The sequence below is a fragment of the Fukomys damarensis genome, unplaced genomic scaffold (assembly GCF_012274545.1).
Source record: "Fukomys damarensis isolate Sample0158 unplaced genomic scaffold, DMR_v1.0_HiC HiC_scaffold_30, whole genome shotgun sequence".
NCBI classification, from domain to species: domain Eukaryota; kingdom Metazoa; phylum Chordata; class Mammalia; order Rodentia; family Bathyergidae; genus Fukomys; species Fukomys damarensis.
Genome location: NW_022900942.1, coordinates 11,026,605 through 11,046,983, shown reverse-complemented (window position 1 = coordinate 11,046,983; position 20,379 = coordinate 11,026,605). Strand labels below are relative to the sequence as shown.

The window sequence follows — 20,379 nt, the reverse complement described above, 5'->3', positions numbered from 1 at the left end:
TGAGGAGCAGGTCTTTGGGAACTGTTTTGTCTATGTATTTTTAGATTTTGATTCAGCCAGCTGTGAATAGCCCCACTTATGAGTACGTGAAGCTTTGGGAGGACATCTAGATATAAGCCGTAGCACTTGTGTAGTCTCTTTTCAGCTGAAAGTTCTAATATATTACTCCTTTGTGCAGAACTTGAAGAACCCTTTTTACTTTTCAGATCTGACCTTCCTACATCCCATTCTCCTTCATTCTCCTCAGAATGCTGGTTTATTTGGGAGGCATGCCCCATGTAATTGCCTTTGTACTGCTTGCATCCTTCCTTTGCCAGATTTTCTCATGTAGTAATATGCTGGAGCTCACATTCATAAGGCCAGGAAGTAGAGAATTTTGTGAACTGGTTGGCACTCTACTTAAATTTGGAGACGTTGGAACACTTACATCAGAGAAATCAGTAAGCATAGCAAATTAGTTCTATACACCATCTCTCCACCCCAGTGTGTTAACTGTTTACCACCATATCACTGTCACAGCTACTTATCACCTTTCAACTTTCTGCTTACAGATATGTATCTTCTCAGTGAGGCCTGTCCTAACTGCTCTATTTAAAACTGAAGTACTACCCATGCTCTTTGCTCTGTATAGCGCTTACCACTTAAAATCATGCTATATAATTGTGTTATCTAGGTATGTTTTCTAGGTGTGTGTTACCTGTATTCACCCAAATAAGTGTCTGCCACAGGGCCCTCAGTGAATATATAAATTGAAGGGTCATGGTTATTGGTATTGATGTTAATTTTTGAATCATCTTAAGGATTCTGTATAAATACTAAAAAAAGTTTTGTTTTGTTTTTTGTTTGTTAACAACATTAGTCACCCACTTTTTAGACCATGTGCACATTTTGGAAAATTCAATGATGAAAATCACTAAAAAAAGATATATTCAATCTTTCAGATTACCTTTAGCTTCAGGTATCCAATATGTTCCTAGTCAAACTCAGGCTCATTTGAAACTGTATTTCATGTTACCCCATAAGTAAATTTGTGCTCTTACTGAGATTTCAGTTCAAAGCTTGTGAGTATTTTTTGATTATGAAAATTTACTCTCTGGTATTACTCATCTTGGGCAAAATTATTAGTTTTTGTTCCTCATAACCTAATCTTTCCTGATTTAGATTTTCTTTAATCTTTGTATTCTTTTCATTAAATACTTATGTATTAATTTTTGGAAAAACTGCTTTTTATTATATTCCAGACTGTGAGCTTTTCCAGGTCCTAGATTATTATCCTTATTCTTAAGTTACCTACACCACCTAGCAAATGTGTTAGGAATGGCGGGTGCTTACTAAAAGTATCTTGTATTTAATTCAGTAAATAATTTCATTTTCTCTATATCGGCCCATAAATTTACAGACTCTCTGAAATGCCATTATAGCATTATTACATGTACTTCATGTATTTGAAATAAATTATTTTATACTGATTTATGTTAAAAACTATTATTTCTGAGATTTAAAAATTCTTATTCACTGCTGTGTTTAGAACTTTCTCATAATGGCCCTTTCAGTAATGATATTGTTCATATCGATACTTTTAGCAGCTCTTCTTTCTGTCCTTCTGTTTGTTCTTCCTTAGATCATTAGTATATCTTTTAAGAAACAGTGACCTATTTTTGACCCCGAAGTTTGTCCCTAGAGATTTTTTTTGTTTTTCAGTGAGACTTATTTCCATTTACTTTGATCTATTGAATAAACTATTTTAGACAGATGTTTGTTTATTTCATATATGCTGTTGTTCTCTTTTTCACTGATATTTAAAACTAACCTTTTATGAATTCGAAAGATGTACATATGCTTCTCAGATCCACCTTGGGAGCTACACAGAGTACAGTGATGCTTAAGAAAGGATATGCCAGTGAATAAATTAATCAGGCTTATGTATTTTATAATACTTCTCTTTTTGTAATATTTTCCCTTAATTAGTACCTTTTCAGTACATCCTGCTTTGTTTTCATTGGAAATTAACCTTTTTGAAATTAGCCAAAGAACTAACTAAATAAAAATAAACATTAATTCTAAATATACTATCTTTAGATCATTTAAATTACTTAAACAGATCAAGATTACATGGGGTTAAAAATGGAAATATAATATTCACCAAGAGTAACACAAATTTATTCAGAGATATATGTTCTCTGAAAATAAGATGAGCAAAATATATCTTACCTGTTGTTTTTACATTTTTATTTGTTTGAAAATAATGATTGTACATTTCACAAAGCATAACACCATAATGAAGGAATTTCTATTATGTCTGTGATCCATATGCATGTGATTAGACAATCTGATCTTATTTATTTATTTTGGTACCAGGGATTGAACTCTGGCCCTTGTGCTTGCGAGGCAGGTGGCAGAACCTGATCTTATACTTTGATTTATTCAGACTCTCTATAAACTTGTATACATGTGGGGGAGTATGAGCTTATGCTAAGAGAATCCCAGAATTTTGCTTAGATTTTTTTTTCCTTTTTCCATTGCTTTGGTTTATGGTAAAACAGTTCAATAAATACTGAATTCATGAGTGAGTATACACATCGCACCTAACTTGGTAACAACAACTTGTTAAAGGCATAAACCATGTTGTTTCTATTTGTGTTCATACAGAATACCTCATATAATAAATAATAGCTCCACTAAATGCCTGGGAAAAAATTCTAATTTTGTTAAATATACAATTTAGGTTAAACATTAAATATAACTTAGAAAAGTATTTCTAGCATGTTGAATATACAGGTAGAAATGTCAAATTTCAGGAAAACCTTACATAAAACAATTGAGCTATATGTACTCTCATTTCTCAAGTGCTGGCTGTTGTTTTCTAGCCCCTTTTCAGTCTTAACTCTCACTACCCTCCTCCTCTCCATGCCTTCTTCAGCCACATGGATTCTTTTCATCTTGCTGGCTGTGCCATGCTTTCTCCTTTCTTCCCACCTGGCTAACTTCTTTCACTATTCAGGAATTAGCTCCTCAGAAGCCTTTCCTGGGTTTCTGCAGCTGGATGATATGCTCTCCACTTGCTTGGATGTTCCCTTTGTGTGAAGCACTTTGCCTGTGACCCAGCTTTTCTCTCCACTAGAAAAACTGAGTTTACCCTGGAATGTAGGTTCTTTAGGCCTAGGTAGTATTTTGTTTTCCTTTGAGTAACCTGTGTTTATAATATTACAAGATGAACACTTATGATTAATGATTAAAATAATTTGAGTGATTTATTTTTCTACAACATATGTATATTAATATTGATCTGATAATGGCCTTTGGAATAATCTATTATTACTTATACATGACATACAGTAGCAATATATAAATAGTAATTCAAATATATATTATAGTATTTTTCATTTATAAAAATATTGAAAACAAATTACTTTTTCCAAAATGTTTTCAGTTTATTATACTGTATTTAAAATTATTCATATAGAATCATATCTCTTTCGAATCATTAAAATGGGATACTTTTTAAATAAATAAGGGAATGATCTTCAGGTTCTTGTTGGTAAGGAGTCTGAATGGGTCTAAATGACATGCCATGATACAAGTTGGAAACGACCCAGAAGGACCATCCAGTGTTAAACTAGTCATTATTTGTTTGCCCTAAATAAACTGAAGTGAGATCAACCTAGGAAGATACTAAGGGCACATAGTCATATAAGTGATGATGGAAAAGCAAGTTCTGAAAGTAAAATGCCAGAAGGAAGAAGAGCCAAGTGATCCTGATTGATGATTTGGGAGTCAAGCGTGTGGCTCAGGCCATCTGTGACCCATATAAAGAGAACAGGATGTGCTGCTGCCTTCAGGGTGCCAGGCGTGGAAGGCGACCAGAAGGGTAAGAGATCCCAGAGAACATGCATGTTTTTACTGAATTTTAGTCAATCTTAACTCTCTGCATTGTTCTCTGGAATTTCTAAAAATTGAAAGAAATGTAAGCACTGTGAAATGATATTGATGATAAAGTCCTGCTCCTTCAGTTTATTATGTGGACTCAATTAGCAGTATTTGTTAATTTGCCAGATAATCTACTAAGAGATATCTTAGCTAAAAACCAGTAATGAGGTTATAGAACTTCTACAACTTTTCATTTTGAAAAAGCATTGCAAATAAATGATTTTCATCAAAACTCAAGGGGATAGCTTACCTTTTTTCATTATCATAAACATCGTTGATAAAGAAAGTCATTAGAAATGAAGAATGCTTTGTCTTGTCACCCATTTTCTTCTGTTTCTTTGTAGTTTCTTATTTATTTTTGTTAGTATGAAAAATTGCAGAGTTCTAGGAAGTTCAAAATTTTATTGTACTTTGTATTACAATCATTTCACCATCAAATGTAGAATATAGCTAGAAGTTTAATGGAATGGTAATATTTTTTAACAGGCTACAATAAAATACAGTGAAATTTTCCAAGGAAAAGATTGAGATTAAACAAAAACAACATGAGTTAATTCTTCTAAAAGGTGTAACTGTCAACGAAGAGAGCAGACTTTTTTTTTGGTACTGGGGATCGAACTCGGGTTCTTGCGCTTGTGAGGCAGGCCACCAAACCACTGAGCTAAATCCCTGGCCCATGATAGTAGACCTTTTACAAGTGTATCAGAAGTCAATAATAACAGAAACAAGTAAATCCATTAGTAATGGCAGAGAGAGATTAAAAATTATTGAATTATTTTTAAAGCAGTTGGACTACTCAACTGATTTTGTTTTTAAGATAGGATCTTGCTATTTTTAGTTCAGGCTGGCTTTGAACTCATTACACAATCCAGGCTGTCCTGAAACTTGTGACAGTTGTTGTGGCTCAGCCTCGAAGTGGTGGAATCGCAGGCGTGTACCACCAGACCAGGCTGCTCAACTAATGCTTAAAATTGATTATTAACAGGAAGAAAAACAATATACTTAGAAATGGTATGTTAGACTAGCAAAAGAAATGTTATATGTAACTGCTTACTATCTAGATAAAGTTATTCCTTGAAAAACTAGTTACATAGTGTGCTTCTCTTGTAGGCAATATAAGGCGTTTAGGTAATTAATGGACTTTGTGCATCACTGGCAGTTGCTTTTTAGAGATGCTAGTGAATTAATTAAGGAAAATTTATATTAAAGTTATCTGAGGGGCCAGGGATTTAGCTCAGTGGCTCTGTCACTTGTCTTGCAAACACAAGGACCTGAGTTTGATCTCTGATTTAAAAAAAAAAAATCTATCTATCTATCTATCTATCTATCTATCTATCTATCTATCTGAAGTTTAGGGTTGAACTCAGTGATAGTGCATGTAATTAGCTTGGGGAAGACCAATCCAGCAGTCCCCTCACCAAAAGCCTGATGATTGCAATCTTATACATCTTAGAAAAACATTGAATATAGTCACAGAAGATAGAAATTTCTGGTCACCAATGCTTTTATGTGTAAGAAATCCTAGCATTTTAAAATGACAGTAGTTAAGATACAGTATTTGTAAGCACCATGTTTATATGCTTTCTATGTGTAATCCTAGGCTCTAGTTAAAATCTTCTGATGGGGCATCAGAGTTTTCCTTTAAATATTGAGTACTTTAAGAGTATAGAAATAATTTTGTCATCAAATGCGGTTACATTGTTTTTTATTTGTTTCCTTGTTTGTCTACTCATAGGATATTCTGTTGAGAGGTATCTGGGCATCACAGGCTAACCAATTTCTTTTTTCTTTTTTTTTTTTGCAGTAGAGTTTGAATTACATTTATACTTAATTTTTATGTAGTCTTTATATGAATAAATAAGCAAGATAACAAAAAACGGTCTCACCCCACCCAATCCATAAGCATAAGCATTGAAGAATACAACTTTGGAAGGTTTATAAGTGAGGCAGAACCTAAGAAGAAACCAGATACTAATACTATCTCTATGTCTGTCTGCTATTAGCCTGCATTTTTTCCCCTCCAGGAAATATCTGAGATACTTGCCTTTCCTTTTGCCATAAGTCTTCAGCTTCACAACACTTTGAATCTTAAAATTGTCACATCATTTTAGAAGCCTTTTGCTTAACATTGTATAAGGCTCCAGGTTTCCATTGTTCTCACCAAGAATCAAAACCCCACTGGTTTTCATTCTTTTTAACTAAAGACTTTGTATTTTTAAAATTTATTTTGCCAAAAATGAAAAAGAAACTCCCAGTGGAAATTCAGGTAGAGGCACCTCCTCTTATAACCCTCTCTTGTACCTTTAAACAGCTTTGTCATGTAGTTAATGAAGGAGAAAGTTGACAACATGTAGTGTGTATGTTGGCTGTCATCAAATTGCAACGTGTGACCATACTGTTTTCCAGTTGTCTATTCTTTTAATATTGAGAGTCTTTTTTTTCCCAAGTTACACATCTCTTTCTCCCATGTAGGGTTTTTTGACTACATTTTCAAGTTAGATCTTTAATAATAGCCTGTTTTACTCAGTAAAAATTTGTTCCTTAAAAATCTTGGCTTTATAATTCATATGCTACACTAATAGTGTGGCAAATATTAATATATAGAATTTTTCATTGTTATAGATTATATGTTCATTGTATTTAAATATAATCATATATTCATCACATATATTCAACATAGAGTATATATTATATATTCATATTGTTCCTTTGTGTTAATTTGGGAAGATCTCTGATTGGAATTTAGGAGACTTCTGCTTTTGCTATCACCTTAGGCAGGACTCTTACTTCATGCTAGGCCTTTATTTTTGTGATGTAAGCATGAATATTAGATAGTACTTAAAGACTCTTTTGTAGTATATTGTACTTTGAAAATTCTACATAGTATTAAAGTACCAAAGCCTATATCTTAGTCATATATAAACTTGATTGCATTGCTACATTGCGTGACTTCTTGTATTCACTTTGTATGACTTTGAGAGAGTTACTCTGCCTTTCCAATGATAACATCCATGTCTAAATTGGGAATTATAATGTTTCTTTATAGAGCTATTTTTAAGGGTAAACCAGATTACAACTGTAAAATTTCTGATAGAATCTTCTCCAAATGAGAAAATGTGTTTATGTGGTGGGGGAATGTGTGCCTTGAGACTGTTCCCCAGCAGTGAGCAGAGCAGACTACAGAGCGGTGGTGGCTCTAGAACCCTGTCCACCTTCCCAGGTCTTCATTGCCACCCTTTATGTGCCTGGGCACTGCTTAACTGTAACCTCCCAATCATGTGGTCCTAAAAGAAAGACCATGGACATTCCTGAGACTCTTACCACCTTGAACAGCACATCTTGGGACAGTGAGAGCTGATTTCCCAAAGAAAGGATAAAATTGAGTCTTGCTGTTTGACTATGTTTTGTGTGTGTGTGTGTGTGTGTGTGTGTGTGTGTGTGTGTGTGTGTGTGTTTCTAAGAGGGTTAAACATCTCTGAAGAAAACCTTTGAAAATCAAATAATACATTAAAATTAGCGAAAAATAGTACATTCATGAAATTATACCTGAAATTATACAGTAAATATTGAGTGAAATGATACATTGTTTCTTCAATATTTTCTATTTTATTGAAAGTTAAAGAATTTAGGGATAAAATTTTAAAATACTGAATACTAAACATTTCTAGTGTTTTTGCCACTTTTACTTAGAAGTAGAGCTATTTTAAATATTTTAGTGAAATTTCATGAAAATGTTTAAAACTTAATCACATCACTAAAGGATGGATTTAATTACTTCACATTTCCCGTTTCCTTCTTTTGATATATTTCTTCCAAAATTCTGTAGTTTTTTTTTTTAACTTCTGTACTTCCAGTATATAACTGTTACAGTGATGTTCAAGATAATCACTTTAATCATACATTTGCTTCATTCATTAAATATAATCCATACATTAAATTCATATATTTTCTTGCCAAGTAATTCGCTCCCTCCTTTCCTCCCTCCTTTTCAGTTGGCAGCACCTGTATTCCTCTGCCCTACACTATGATAGATGTCAGTACTATTGGGTCTGGTGTAAGAACTCAATGAAAATTTTTGTTTCATTGTACTATTCTTAGTTTGCTTAGATAACTGTGGTTTTTCCATAATACACCTTTTGGAGAGAAATTTACTTGAAATGCAATTTTTGACAGTGACATCTTAATAAGACTGATTATTCAAATACTGTCTTTGATTAAATAGAAATTTAAGATATAAATATAAATTGTTGTTGTCCCTGGGATGTATTTACACTTCAGTCAAGTATGACCTATAAGTTGCTTTAGTTATTAGCATGAATTCTAGGATTGGGGATTTAGTTCAGTGGTTCTTTCCCCTCCCTTGCAAGCATAAAGAGCTGAGTTCAATCCCCACTAACAAAAAGAAGAGAAAAACATGAGTTCTAGCTGTTCTTGTAGATTTTTTATGAACCATAAATGACTGATATATTTCCTTTTTAAATTAAAAAAAAAATTTTAATTTTTATTTTTTTGGTACCAGGGATTGAACTCAGGATCTTGTGCTTGTGAAGCAGGCAGTGGAACCACTGAGCTAAATTCCTGCCCCTATTTCCTTTTTTTAGAAAAAGAGCACATGTATGGCAATCAAAATGTTACCCGATTAAACAAACGTTTAATTATATTATTTTCAGGATTTAGATTTTGACAATTTGAGATATTACCTATATAGCTATACACTTACATTTTATTTTTATTATGCATATTAAGTTGAAATAGTTCACATTGTAAGAATTTAGGAGTAAAGACCACCTGAATGTGACCTGAGTGCAAGGGCATAAGGCTTTGCATGAGGTGTAGTGCATTGCAATTGGTCCTGGTGACCAAGATTAATGAAACTCAGATGGATTTTAATTAGTGCAGCTGAAGTCATCAATTATCTAGTGAACACAAATATTGTTATATTTGGGAAATTCTTGATTTATTTTATTCCACTGGTCAGCGGATTTAGATGAATGAGTTCTCATCATAACCATTCTAAGAAAAATCGCCAGAGGCCAGAGTTTATTATTTAGGACACAATCAGTAAAAGTGAGAAATACAGAAAAAAAAAAGTGTTATAAAGTGCTCTTACAATTAATTTGGAAATTTTGCTGAAATGTTTGTCTTGTGTAGGATGTCAAAACCATGAGGGCATTTTGAACCACATTCAGAGTAGTCTATCTAGAAGGCAATGTGTAGTGGTTACTATCCCATAGATGAATTACCACAAAGTTTGGTCCACGTCCTCTAACAGGTTGCAGCCACATTGCAGAGGTTGTGTAATGTGATCATCTCCTTTAAGCACATATTTTAGCAGAAGAACAGACAATGCCTACAATGTTGGATAATGGGAAAATTGAGCACTATCTACACCTAAAAATATCTGTATGTGCCTGTATACAAACATACACTAGTCCTCAGATATATGTATTGTGGATTTAATTTTGCTTTAAAGTAATTTTCAAAGTTAAATACTTAAAGGAATATAAAAATACCTTTTAGAGGAGAGACTATACTTTTTTTAAAAAAGAGCATACTGTTATTTCAAATTGATAACTAGATATATAAAATAAGATTATTTTAACATTTCTAGATTAAATTTGGAGCAAAACAGTGATTATCATTAGAATGAAGAATGTACTTATAATTAATATAAATTTTTATATTAAATATAGCAGTATTTCTGAACAGTTTTTCTCATACTTTGTATTTCCTCAACTCTGTGATTCATTGAGAATACGTAGAGTTTTAGAAACAATGAGTAAGGGGCCGGCGATTTAGCTCAGCGGTTCAGTGGCCTGCCTTGCAAACACAAGGACCCAAGTTAAATCCCCGGTACCAAAAAACAAAAAACAAAAAAAACCCCCAAAAAACAACAAAAAACCAGAGCTCTAGAAACAATGAGTGAACATTGAGTATTGCTCCATTTTTTTTCCTTTTTCTAAAAAATGTGTTAAATTCTTATTCCACAAAGTAAATAAAAGAAAGTGAAGTTGGGCTTACATTATTGTTGTAAATACATATAGTATCCAAGAGAGCCATTCTGAAGAGAGCATTTAATAAAGGCCTTATAATAAATTGGTTGCAAATAGTGTTTTGAGGTCTGTGGCATGATAATCACATTATGTTAGTGTTAGAACATTTCATATCTGAATGCATTCGTTGAAAGTTTCTGAATCTTGTACTATATATGAGAATTCATTTTTTTATATAATAATTTCTTGTTCAACCTTTCATTTACTTGGCTAGTCAAATTAATTAATATCCCAGTATATTCCAAAATATGTTTCCCTAACGGAGAGAAAGTGTGGCTAGTTTCCAACTGTAGATCATGATGGCTAATAATTTGTTCCAAGGAGCTCCCTATTATCCTTAGGAAAAGAAAAATATGCATCAAAAGTTTGCCCATCTTCTGTGATACAAATTAGAATTACTTTTTATCATATCTGAATTATTGGAGAGTTTACAGTTAATACTCCTTGCTCACTAGTGATTGTCTTTATAGCAAATAAATATTTTATTTATTTTATTTTTTTGGTACTGGGGATCAAACTCAGGTCCTTGCACTTGCTGAGGCAGGCACTGAAACCACTGAGCTAAATCCCCAGCCCTATAGCAATTTATAAATGCTATGATTTCTGATCATACTCTTATGGCCTTCAAGTTTTATAGAGTAAACTGTAGGAAATTTTCTGTTAACAGATGGAAGGGGTTTTGTTCATTGAACCAAGTTTCTAAGAGATTTTATTTTTTTATGCATTGATTTATATCTGATTATATTTTACCACTAAGCAAAGTGTTCAGCTGCTGTGAACTGACTTGTTCCAGTCAGAGGGAGAGTCCACAGTTTCTTAGCATAATTAGACCTTATGGTTAAAAATTTTCTTTTTTATTTGAACATTTTTGTCTCTTTTTATCTGTTTCGAGGCAGAGTCTCTTTATGGAGTTCATATTGGCCATGAACTCATGATATAGCTCAGACTGGTATGGAACTCACAGCAATTCTCCTGTCTCAGCATCCCAAATGCTGGGATTCTAGACATGTACCACTATATCTGGGTGAACATCTGTTCTTTTTTTTAATAAATTTTAAAGACTGACAAGCCTGTCGTCTCACCACTAAACTTTTAGTATATCCTTCAATTGAAAGAATATCCAATGATTTCTGTCAAAACTGTTCTATACAGATAGATGCCCTTCTACTGTCACAGCATGTCATTGTTGGTTTACTCACCTGTGTTGTTGCCACATATATACATCTGAAAATTAAGACGATAAATGTCTTGACTTTGATATATACCAGTAAGGCCAGTTTGCTGAGTACCCAGATAGTCAGTGTGAGATCAGGTGATAGCATGCACAAGCTGCAGCTAGATATGATCAGTTCTTGGAAACATAAGGAAGACTTTGAACTTTATTTAAAGATTAAGGTTAGGCCACCATACAAATTAATTAATTAATTTATTTATTAATTAATTTATTTATTTTGTGCTGCCGGGGATCAAACTCGGGCCTTTATGCTTGCAAGGCAGGCAGTGGAACCACTGAGCCAAATCCCTAGCCCACCATACAAATTTAAATCATCTAACAATAGTGTGTTATTTAGTTTTTAGACACACTGCATTACCTGTCATATATTTGGTACCAGGGATCGAACTCAGTTCCTTGCGCTTGCAAGGCAGGCAACAGAACCGCTGAGCTAAATCCCCAGCTACCTGTCATATATTTCATGGTCTGTATACTTTTGGAAGATAAGTAAGCTCAGCTTAACCTAGTCCTGTCCAGCCTAACCTATCCTGTTCTTCATAGTATCCATCTTGAGTAGTTTAATGACATTAACCACAGTGCGCATCTTCTGGGTGAGAGGAAATGGGAGATAATTTTATGATTCAAAGAACTCTTAAGTATAGGGCCAAAAGATCTGGGTTTTACTGCTATCTAGCAATTTGCAGATATGAACATTTTTAATTTTCTTCCCTCTATTTTAAAAGAAGGGTACTGCATTATGTGATTTTTGAGATTACTTGACATCACAATATTCTTTGATTATATTATTTAAAAATGCCTGCTAATTAGCATATTATGAGCTACTTATATGGAAATGAAAGAATTTCTTTTAGAATTTATATTTTCTTTAAGAAATACTAATAATTTCATAGGAGATGCTATTTTAAATTTCCTTGGTTTTGAATATATAATATGAAACATTAGCCTAGGAGGTTGATGTCCTTTCTCATTTAAAAATGAAAAATATGAGCATTAGTTATTATTGGCATAGTGATGGGTTAATTTTCCCATGAAAATTAAACTCATTTTTGAAAAGTAATCTGGCCCATAATAATCTTTATTGAGATTTTCTTGTTTTCTTTAATTTACTTTTTAATGATACATTATTTCATATATATGCAGAATATATACACACACACTATGAATATAGAAATAATCATTCATTTAACTCCCATGCAGTTTAAGACAGAACCCAACCATTGTCTTTGAAGTCTTCTATAGGCTGCTCTTTGACTGCATCCTTTTTCTTTCCCCAGAAGTGACTGCTGTCCTGTTTCTGTCAGTTATGTTGAGTATAGAGTATCAAAACATGTTAGCTATTCATGTGTTAGAGAAATATTCCTTTCTTCTTATGTTTTTATTCTTAATTTATGTATTATTTTCAACTTCTGGCCAATAGAATACCCTATTTTTGGCTCTTTCATTTAATAGTAGTGTATACCTTAAAACTTATGCTATTGGTAAATTAATATGACTGAGCAAGCACATATATTAGTAGGTTCTATTGAGATGCACTCATGTGTAAGAATTTGGGCTCTAACTCTTCTAACAAAGCACCCTATCTATAGGCTTTCTTAATATTCTGTTTTTTATCGATAAATTCTATAGACAAAGGTACATTTATATGAGAACTTTTATTCCAACAGGCCATCATTTATTTGAAAATCCTTATTTTACCAAAAATGTATGTGCTTTATTGATGCTTTTTAATAAAGAAGAAAATTCAAAACCTTACTCATAATAATTCAAGGAATAATTGAAAAGAGTAACAATAAAAATGCTAATATTTAATGCATGTAAATTGCTGATTTTGCTTTTATAATCTCTTGGGATTATATGAATCTCCATTTTTTTTTCTCAGAAGTTGTGTAGGTTTTGGAAAAATAGCAAGAATATTCTACTAAATAGGTTTTAGTTTTTCATATAACAAATGCAATATGTAACAAATGCAACTTTCTGTAAATTATTTATTTGAAGCTCATCTGATTTCTTATTGGGTAGTTGGAAGGAGGGAAGAAATACATAATAACAGTAGATTTTTGTGACAGAAGTTATACTTTATGCTTTTGCTTTATCCCATTCAGTTCAACTGGAAACACACCTCACACTGAAAGGCAAGTGGAGAACTGCTGTATTATCACTTTGTCAAAGGCTATGACAACACCCCTAACAATAAGAGAGTTTTTCTTTTTGTTTATAACACTTAAATGTCTTGGCGATTAGAACTTTTCCCTTTTATCTCCGAATAAAATTGTTTTGTGCTGATTTTTTTATTATTCTCGGGAGGGAAAAGAAAAGCAACCTTATTTTCTATTACAAATTATCATAAATATTGGAGATGCAGATTTTTCTTAGATCATTAGCATATCATGCTGCGACCCACACCAGAATGTACCATTAACAAAGCAGCCTTCATGTAATTAATGTAAATAATATGGAACTACAGCTTGAGTTACCCAGTCAGCCTTGGCAAAAAGCATTTGTCATAACGCATCTAAGGAGCTGGGCCTCAATTCAAATTAAACTTCATGGGTTTGCCCCTTTATTTTTTCCTCTCATGCTATAAATTTCTGTGAAGCATTTATGACTATAAATTTCTTTGAAACACCTACGTAGGAGAAGGCAATCCAGTAAGCTGAAATTAAAATTTTATTATTTACAATGCTTCCACTGGCGATGACAATTAGTATCTTCATAAAGACAGAAGTGTAGATCCTGGGAGTGCAGCTGAGAGCTTTTCTCCCTATCCTTTAGAAGTGTTTTCTGTCCTCTGTAGCTGCCAGCAAATCTAAAGTATGGTTTCTGTCTGCCATTTGCTACTGTTGCCCTCTGACTCCAAAACACAGAGGAGCATTGTAAATTTTTCATGAAGAGGTTTCAGTCTGTAAAACAGCAAACAGGAATAATGTTTTAAATGCAATCATTGTCAAGTTTGAACAATGTAATTTATCAAGAGAGCAGTTTGTACTATATAATAAGTTTCATATATTAATACAATTTTTCATCTGATGTCAGGCTTCTGATTTATGAATAGCCCATGATCTAAGGTGATCATTGAATTATAATTCACGTAATAAGAAGCCAGGAACAAGACCCTGGAACTGCTATCCTGGATTAGCTTACATGCCACCAAGCCAATTTACTAAACAACCGTGGGCTAAATGATACAGTTTTTCTAATTCAAAGAAGGCACTCGTTAATTAGATAAAGGCTAAAGCTCTCATTATTTTTAAATGATTTAAGAATGGGTAAAGATCTTACAGCTTATACTGCAGCTCTAATAGTATTGTGCTTACTGCCTTGTAATAAGAGTATTAAAGACAGATGGGCAAGGCCGATTTAAACCAATTACAGCACTTCATGTACCCCAGTAGCAATGACTATTTGTAGACCCATCAGATACCAATGTTTGACGTGTTTCAGATGGTTAAAACACCATTGATTAATGATTTATGAATACCTGTTTTCTTTTAATTTGGGTGAAAAAAGCACACTTGTGGCCTACATTTACTATTTTGTGAAATATTTCATAGTCCTTATTAATGCTTACAAGTATTTTGTAGACATTTAACTTCCTGATATACCAATATAAGAAAACATTTATTTCAATTTATTGAGCTCCTCTTAGGTGCCAGGTACTAGACTAGATTCTGGGTAAGTCTTCAGGTCATCAAATGAGTTTTATTTTAGTTATTTTAGTTCCTGTGGTTACGAATAGTTAATATATTCTAGAAAAACATTCAGTCAGTTGTTATTTTAAAAAATAAGTTGATTTAAGAAACTAAATCCTTCTAAGTAGGTGAATTTGTCTTATATCAGTGTCAAACTTAGAATTACATAAAATATGAGATTGTACAATAGTTTATATTCATTTGAAAATTAATAAATTCTTAGAACTTGACTTTTTGTTGCTTGATTATATTTACTCATATTTTATGTTGATTAGAATGTATTTTACAATGTTTGCTCAGTTTCCTTGGTCTTTTCTTGGTTGGTTAGCTGCACTTCCTTCTTTCCTGCTCTCCTTTTTTCCTATGTCTTGCAGGTAATAAAAATCATGAAAAATGTGGACTTTTAACACGTGCTTGTCCATATAGTGTTTTCCCTGACTTGAAATATTTCATTTTCATTTTTAATTCTCAGTATAAATTTCACATGGATACCATAACTACCATTAACTTTGGTTTTGATTTTTGTATTTGTTTTTCTTCTTAAACCCCTTCCTTATTGTTTGCTGTCTTTTTATTGCAGTGACCATCTTCAAATTCAGCTGATTTTATATAAAGAATTTACTTTTTATGACAGAAAGATGTCCTTGTCACCTATCGTGAAAGTAGGCATCAGCTTAGTACAGTTTGAAATTGGCATTCTTTTTCAAGCTTGTTTCACTTACATATGTATAATCTTTGCAAGAACAGGTGCCACTTTTATCAAGCTGTTTCTTTTCTTTGGAGCTTCCTGGGGATTCGGTAATCATCACCTCAAGGGGCTTACAGACTTCAGTGAGCTGTTACTTTTTCCTCTTTCACTTTTTGTCATCTTTCATTTTTCTTTATCAATCCTAGTTTTTTAATTAGTTCTTTTAAAGTTGATGGCATACTTTCACAATAAAGTAAGGGTAATTAAGTATTTTCCTATGTTGGAAATCAGGAAAATAAAACCAATAAATAAAAGGTTCCAAATTGTTCTGCAGGCCTCCTATATTGCTTTTATTTTTGTCTTTTAAAAAATTGCTTATGTGAACAACAAGATCTGTTATTAATGGACCCTGAATAGAATACGTTATTTGTTATAGTAACTTTTGACCTGTTTAATAAGTACTGATGCTGTGTAGTAGAGTTTTTATGGTACTCTGCAGTGTACAGTTATGAAGTGTGGTACATAATAAAGTAAAAGCAATAATGTTGATATTTCTGAGGGATCCATCAGTTTTGACCTAAAGCAATATATTTCATCTGGTTTGTCTGGGTATGAATGTTTGAAAGTGTTGTAGCTGAAATTACAAAAAACAATATTGTGTCTGTGACTTCTGATTGTTTACTGTTTAAGTAACCTCACCCTTTGTGATTCTCAAAACTATTCCTATGATTGTCTATTATGTTGTGTCAACAAACAAATGAAAAAGATGAAATACATTATTTTATTAAGCTGTTAGACATTTTAGGCTAAATGTTAGAATTTAATGTGTTACAGTGTAAAGAGCAAGCAGAGAATTCTGAAAAGAATAGAACAGGAAAGGAGAGGTCATATAGACAGGCTTTATATGTAAAAATCATTAACTTGAGATGGATTCTTATAAGAAATGAAGATATAATTAAGGAGGAGGAAATTGTTTTCTGTATAAAAGCATAGCATAGGCATGACAGAGTGTTGTCCTGAAGATGAGTATTCAGTATTGGAGTAGATTGCCATTTGAATCTGCAATATCTGCACATAAATATATATTGTTTTGAACTTCTTTATCAGATTTTACATTCCTTGAGGATGATGCAGGTGTACTGCTCATCTTTTTTTGGTCCAGAACGCAACATAAGACCTTGTAGAGAGTAGATATTTCAGAGACATTTAATTGAAAACTGATAATGGAGCTACTTAAATTTTTTCCTTGCAACACCTCTCAAATAAAACAAGACCAAGGAAAACAAGAAACATTATTTCCTCACAATAGAATTAAGATAGCTAATAGTATCCATGACTACTGCCTACTTTTTTCTCATTGAAATTCACTGGTCTTGATCAAACATACCACTTTCAATGCTTTCAGTTGTGTGAAAATCACATGGTTGTATTTGTTGAGAAGTGATTTCTTAAATAATTAAACTTCCGTTAATTTTTAACTGAGATTCTGAACTAGACAACCTTAATACTATTGTCATTTCTGTTAGTATAACTTAAGCAGCCAAAAAATTGAATCATCATTTTTATCAAGCTTATGTTTATATATATATAATTTGCTAATAAATTTTTTTTTACTAAAATTTCTTTTGTTGCCAAAGTAAGTCTTAAGCCATGTTTTGAGATTCATCAACATGCACCAAATGTGTTGATACTGTAAATTTTGCATTTTCCTGGTAGGAATAGGGAAGTTGCTAATCAGTGGCAGGTAACTTTTTAAACATTCTTTTATATCAGTACTGTGGTTTTGTATGACCATGATAAGTTGTTAGGGTTTTTTTTGTTTGTTTGTTTGATGGAATAATGTAAAACTATTAAAAGCATAGCAGCTATAGAAATAGCAATGTATGATTGTTTCATATGATTTTTCCTGTTTTAATTTTAGAAGTTAAAGCATTAGCTAAACAGATACTGTAATTTTCCTGAATTATTTTAAAGGCATTACTAAAAACACAGAAATGTATAAGTCTGTTAATTGCTTGTCCCTATCCATCCTGTTCACTTCATATAGGACCTGCAATTCTAAGAGTGGAAACATCATTGGACCTCCAGCAAGTGCTGTGATGTTAATCAGCCTAGTGTGCAAGACAGAAAAGCAGATAGTCTGAAATTGCACTTTAAACTAAGACAGACTGTCAGTCTTTAGGAATAGTGGGGATGGCCTATTTATGTAATCAGATACTAAACCTGGGAAGAAGCTGTCAGGCACATTCTTGTTGTGTAAGCAGCAGGCAAACTGTGCTTTATCTGACAGTGTGTAAATCTGTCCATGCAAAAATCCAAATGTTTAGTTTGCTTCTAGTCACTGTAATAATCTGCTTATTTTCATCTGCTACAGCAGTGACATCACTTAGCAGAATAAGCTGCAGACAGAAGGCCCAGATAAGGACATGTTAGTGTCAGTCATTCATTTCTTTATTGGCAAGGAGATAAATAGGAATTTACTCGAGGTTTGCTTTCGTCTGAAAGAATAGGGCAATGTGTTTTGGACAGGAATAACTTTATTTAGCTTGGCTACTTTACATCTTGAGAAATTGGATAGATTATGTCATGTTTAATTATAGCCTTGTGGAATGAATAACCCATTATAACAATAATTATTGAACAGTTGTGTCTAAAATAAATTTTCTTTGATTTGTTGTTGCTTTTAATTGTTTAATTGATCAATGGATATAGTTGTTTCACTTTTAATTGTATTATAGTCCATTTCCTTTTATTTTTAATTAAAAATGTTTTCATTATTTGCTTACTCTGAATGGTGATAACTTTGTACATGTGGATATTTAACCAAAAGTCTGTAAATCAAATCCTATTATTGAGGGTGAATTGAGTTTTTTCTCTGATTTTATGACTTTTAAGTCACAGAGAGTAAAAGTTGAATTCATTATTTTTATATGTGTTCAGACTAAAACACCTTACCATGATCAAAGATTATATATTTGGTTGCATATTAATTTGAATAGTGCTTACTTTTATAATTACTAGATAGTATAGCTTTAAAGATTAGATTGTTTAAAATTTGTATTAAAATAATTTTACCCTAATGAAGTTCTTTGTCAACTATAAATAATGATTGGAAATGGCATTGCTTATTTTAAGCTAAGAAGAAGCCATAGTAGTTATGGACTACATTATTTTAAGATCAGTAACTTTATGGAATGCATCTTAAAGCTTTCACAAGGGAACACTAGCTGCAAGTTGACTGAGATGAGGGTGGCATGTGCAGTTATATGAGCCTCCAGATGTTACCTTGCCCTGCAAGTGTCTGGAAACAGCCACATTTTCCGAAGAGTTTTAACAGCAGTGATAGGAGAGAAATATTCAGTCGTCCACATCTGAAACACTGATACTAGTCATCTGGAATAAATGTATAGTTGCATTTTGTCTGTTTTTATTGTGAAGTTGTAGTTATCTCTGTTTTGTTTTCCCTGAATATCAAAGTTTACACTTATATAAGCATTTTATCTAATTTATCTATTAAATACACAGTGGTAACTTCATATAGTGAAATTTTAAGTAGTTTTTTCACTGTTGCAGTCAAATTGCCCCGATTTTCCAGTTGACTTATTTAGAAATATTTACCCTAAAATTTGATAATTGAATTAGAAAATTTTTCCTCTTTAGCTTCTCTCTTCTGTTGCTAGCTCCTGCTCACCATATTAATCTCTGGTCAGATCTATGTTAAGTTGAGTAAAAGTCAACATTTAATCAGGGGACTTGTTTACTTCATAATAATTAAAATGTACTAATATTTTTGCTTTTGTTCCTCCCCAGAGGAAAGTTTTTCTAATTATCTTTCACCTGAAGTTTTATTCAGAGTACTGCTTCAACCCCTTCTATTTCTAGTGACTTTCCTTATAGCTTTATTGCATATTATTATTATTTTTTTGTACCAGGGATTGAACTCGGGTCCTTGCGCTTGCAAGGCAGGCCACCGAACCGCTGAGCTAAATCCCTGGCTGCATATTATTTTGAAGAGTAATAGATATCAGTAGTTGTTTTAAATATATCTGTTATGCAAAATATTAGAAATATTTGGAGGTATACAACAATTCTCTAAATATTTCATGTGATGGCTTGTAGAAATGAAGACTAGTATATCTTTTGTTTCACCATCTTTAGTTCCCAGCTATTAAACAATTTTTTTGTAAATATCATATATCCAGTGGATTTTTTCATCCTTATCTTCAGGTTATATATACATCATAAATCTTTTATTCATCTAGTTGCTTATCTACGTTAAAAAGAAAACAAAATTCTAAGGCCCTGCCTCTAAAATTAAAAAATTTGAAAAGATAGAAAACAATTCTCCATGTGACAGGAGCCCAGAAAAAAACAGGGGTAGCAATCTTATTTGCAGACAAAGTATATTTCAAACCAAAATTGAATATAGTATTATTGATGTAGTACGGTACTGTATCATACCTCTATGAATGCAAAATATCTAGTACCTGCTTTATGATGCATAGTAGGGGCCGTGCTTTATCAGAGCTACATTTAATGATAATTACTCTAGAGTGTTCTCTTTCCAGATGATGATTAAGAGGTAATAGAAAAAATGGTGCCAGGTACCACAACAGCAACAGAACTTTGCTGTTGTCTGGATATTATTCTTTTCTTTGTTTTTTTTTTTTTTTAATGGAATGTGCTGAATGTCTATAATTTTGTTCAGACGACTGCAGAACCTGGAAAAGCTGTTGCTGCTATCGATGCATAACATACTATTATTAGTCTTTTTTTATAAATATATAT

General features: G+C 32.5%; 1 protein-coding gene across 1 annotated transcript in view; it reads left to right on the top strand.

The window, feature by feature from the left end:
• Positions 1-20,379, top strand: part of Znf407 (zinc finger protein 407) — a 466,360-nt gene that overhangs the window by 237,463 nt on the left and 208,518 nt on the right. The window lies entirely within an intron of this gene.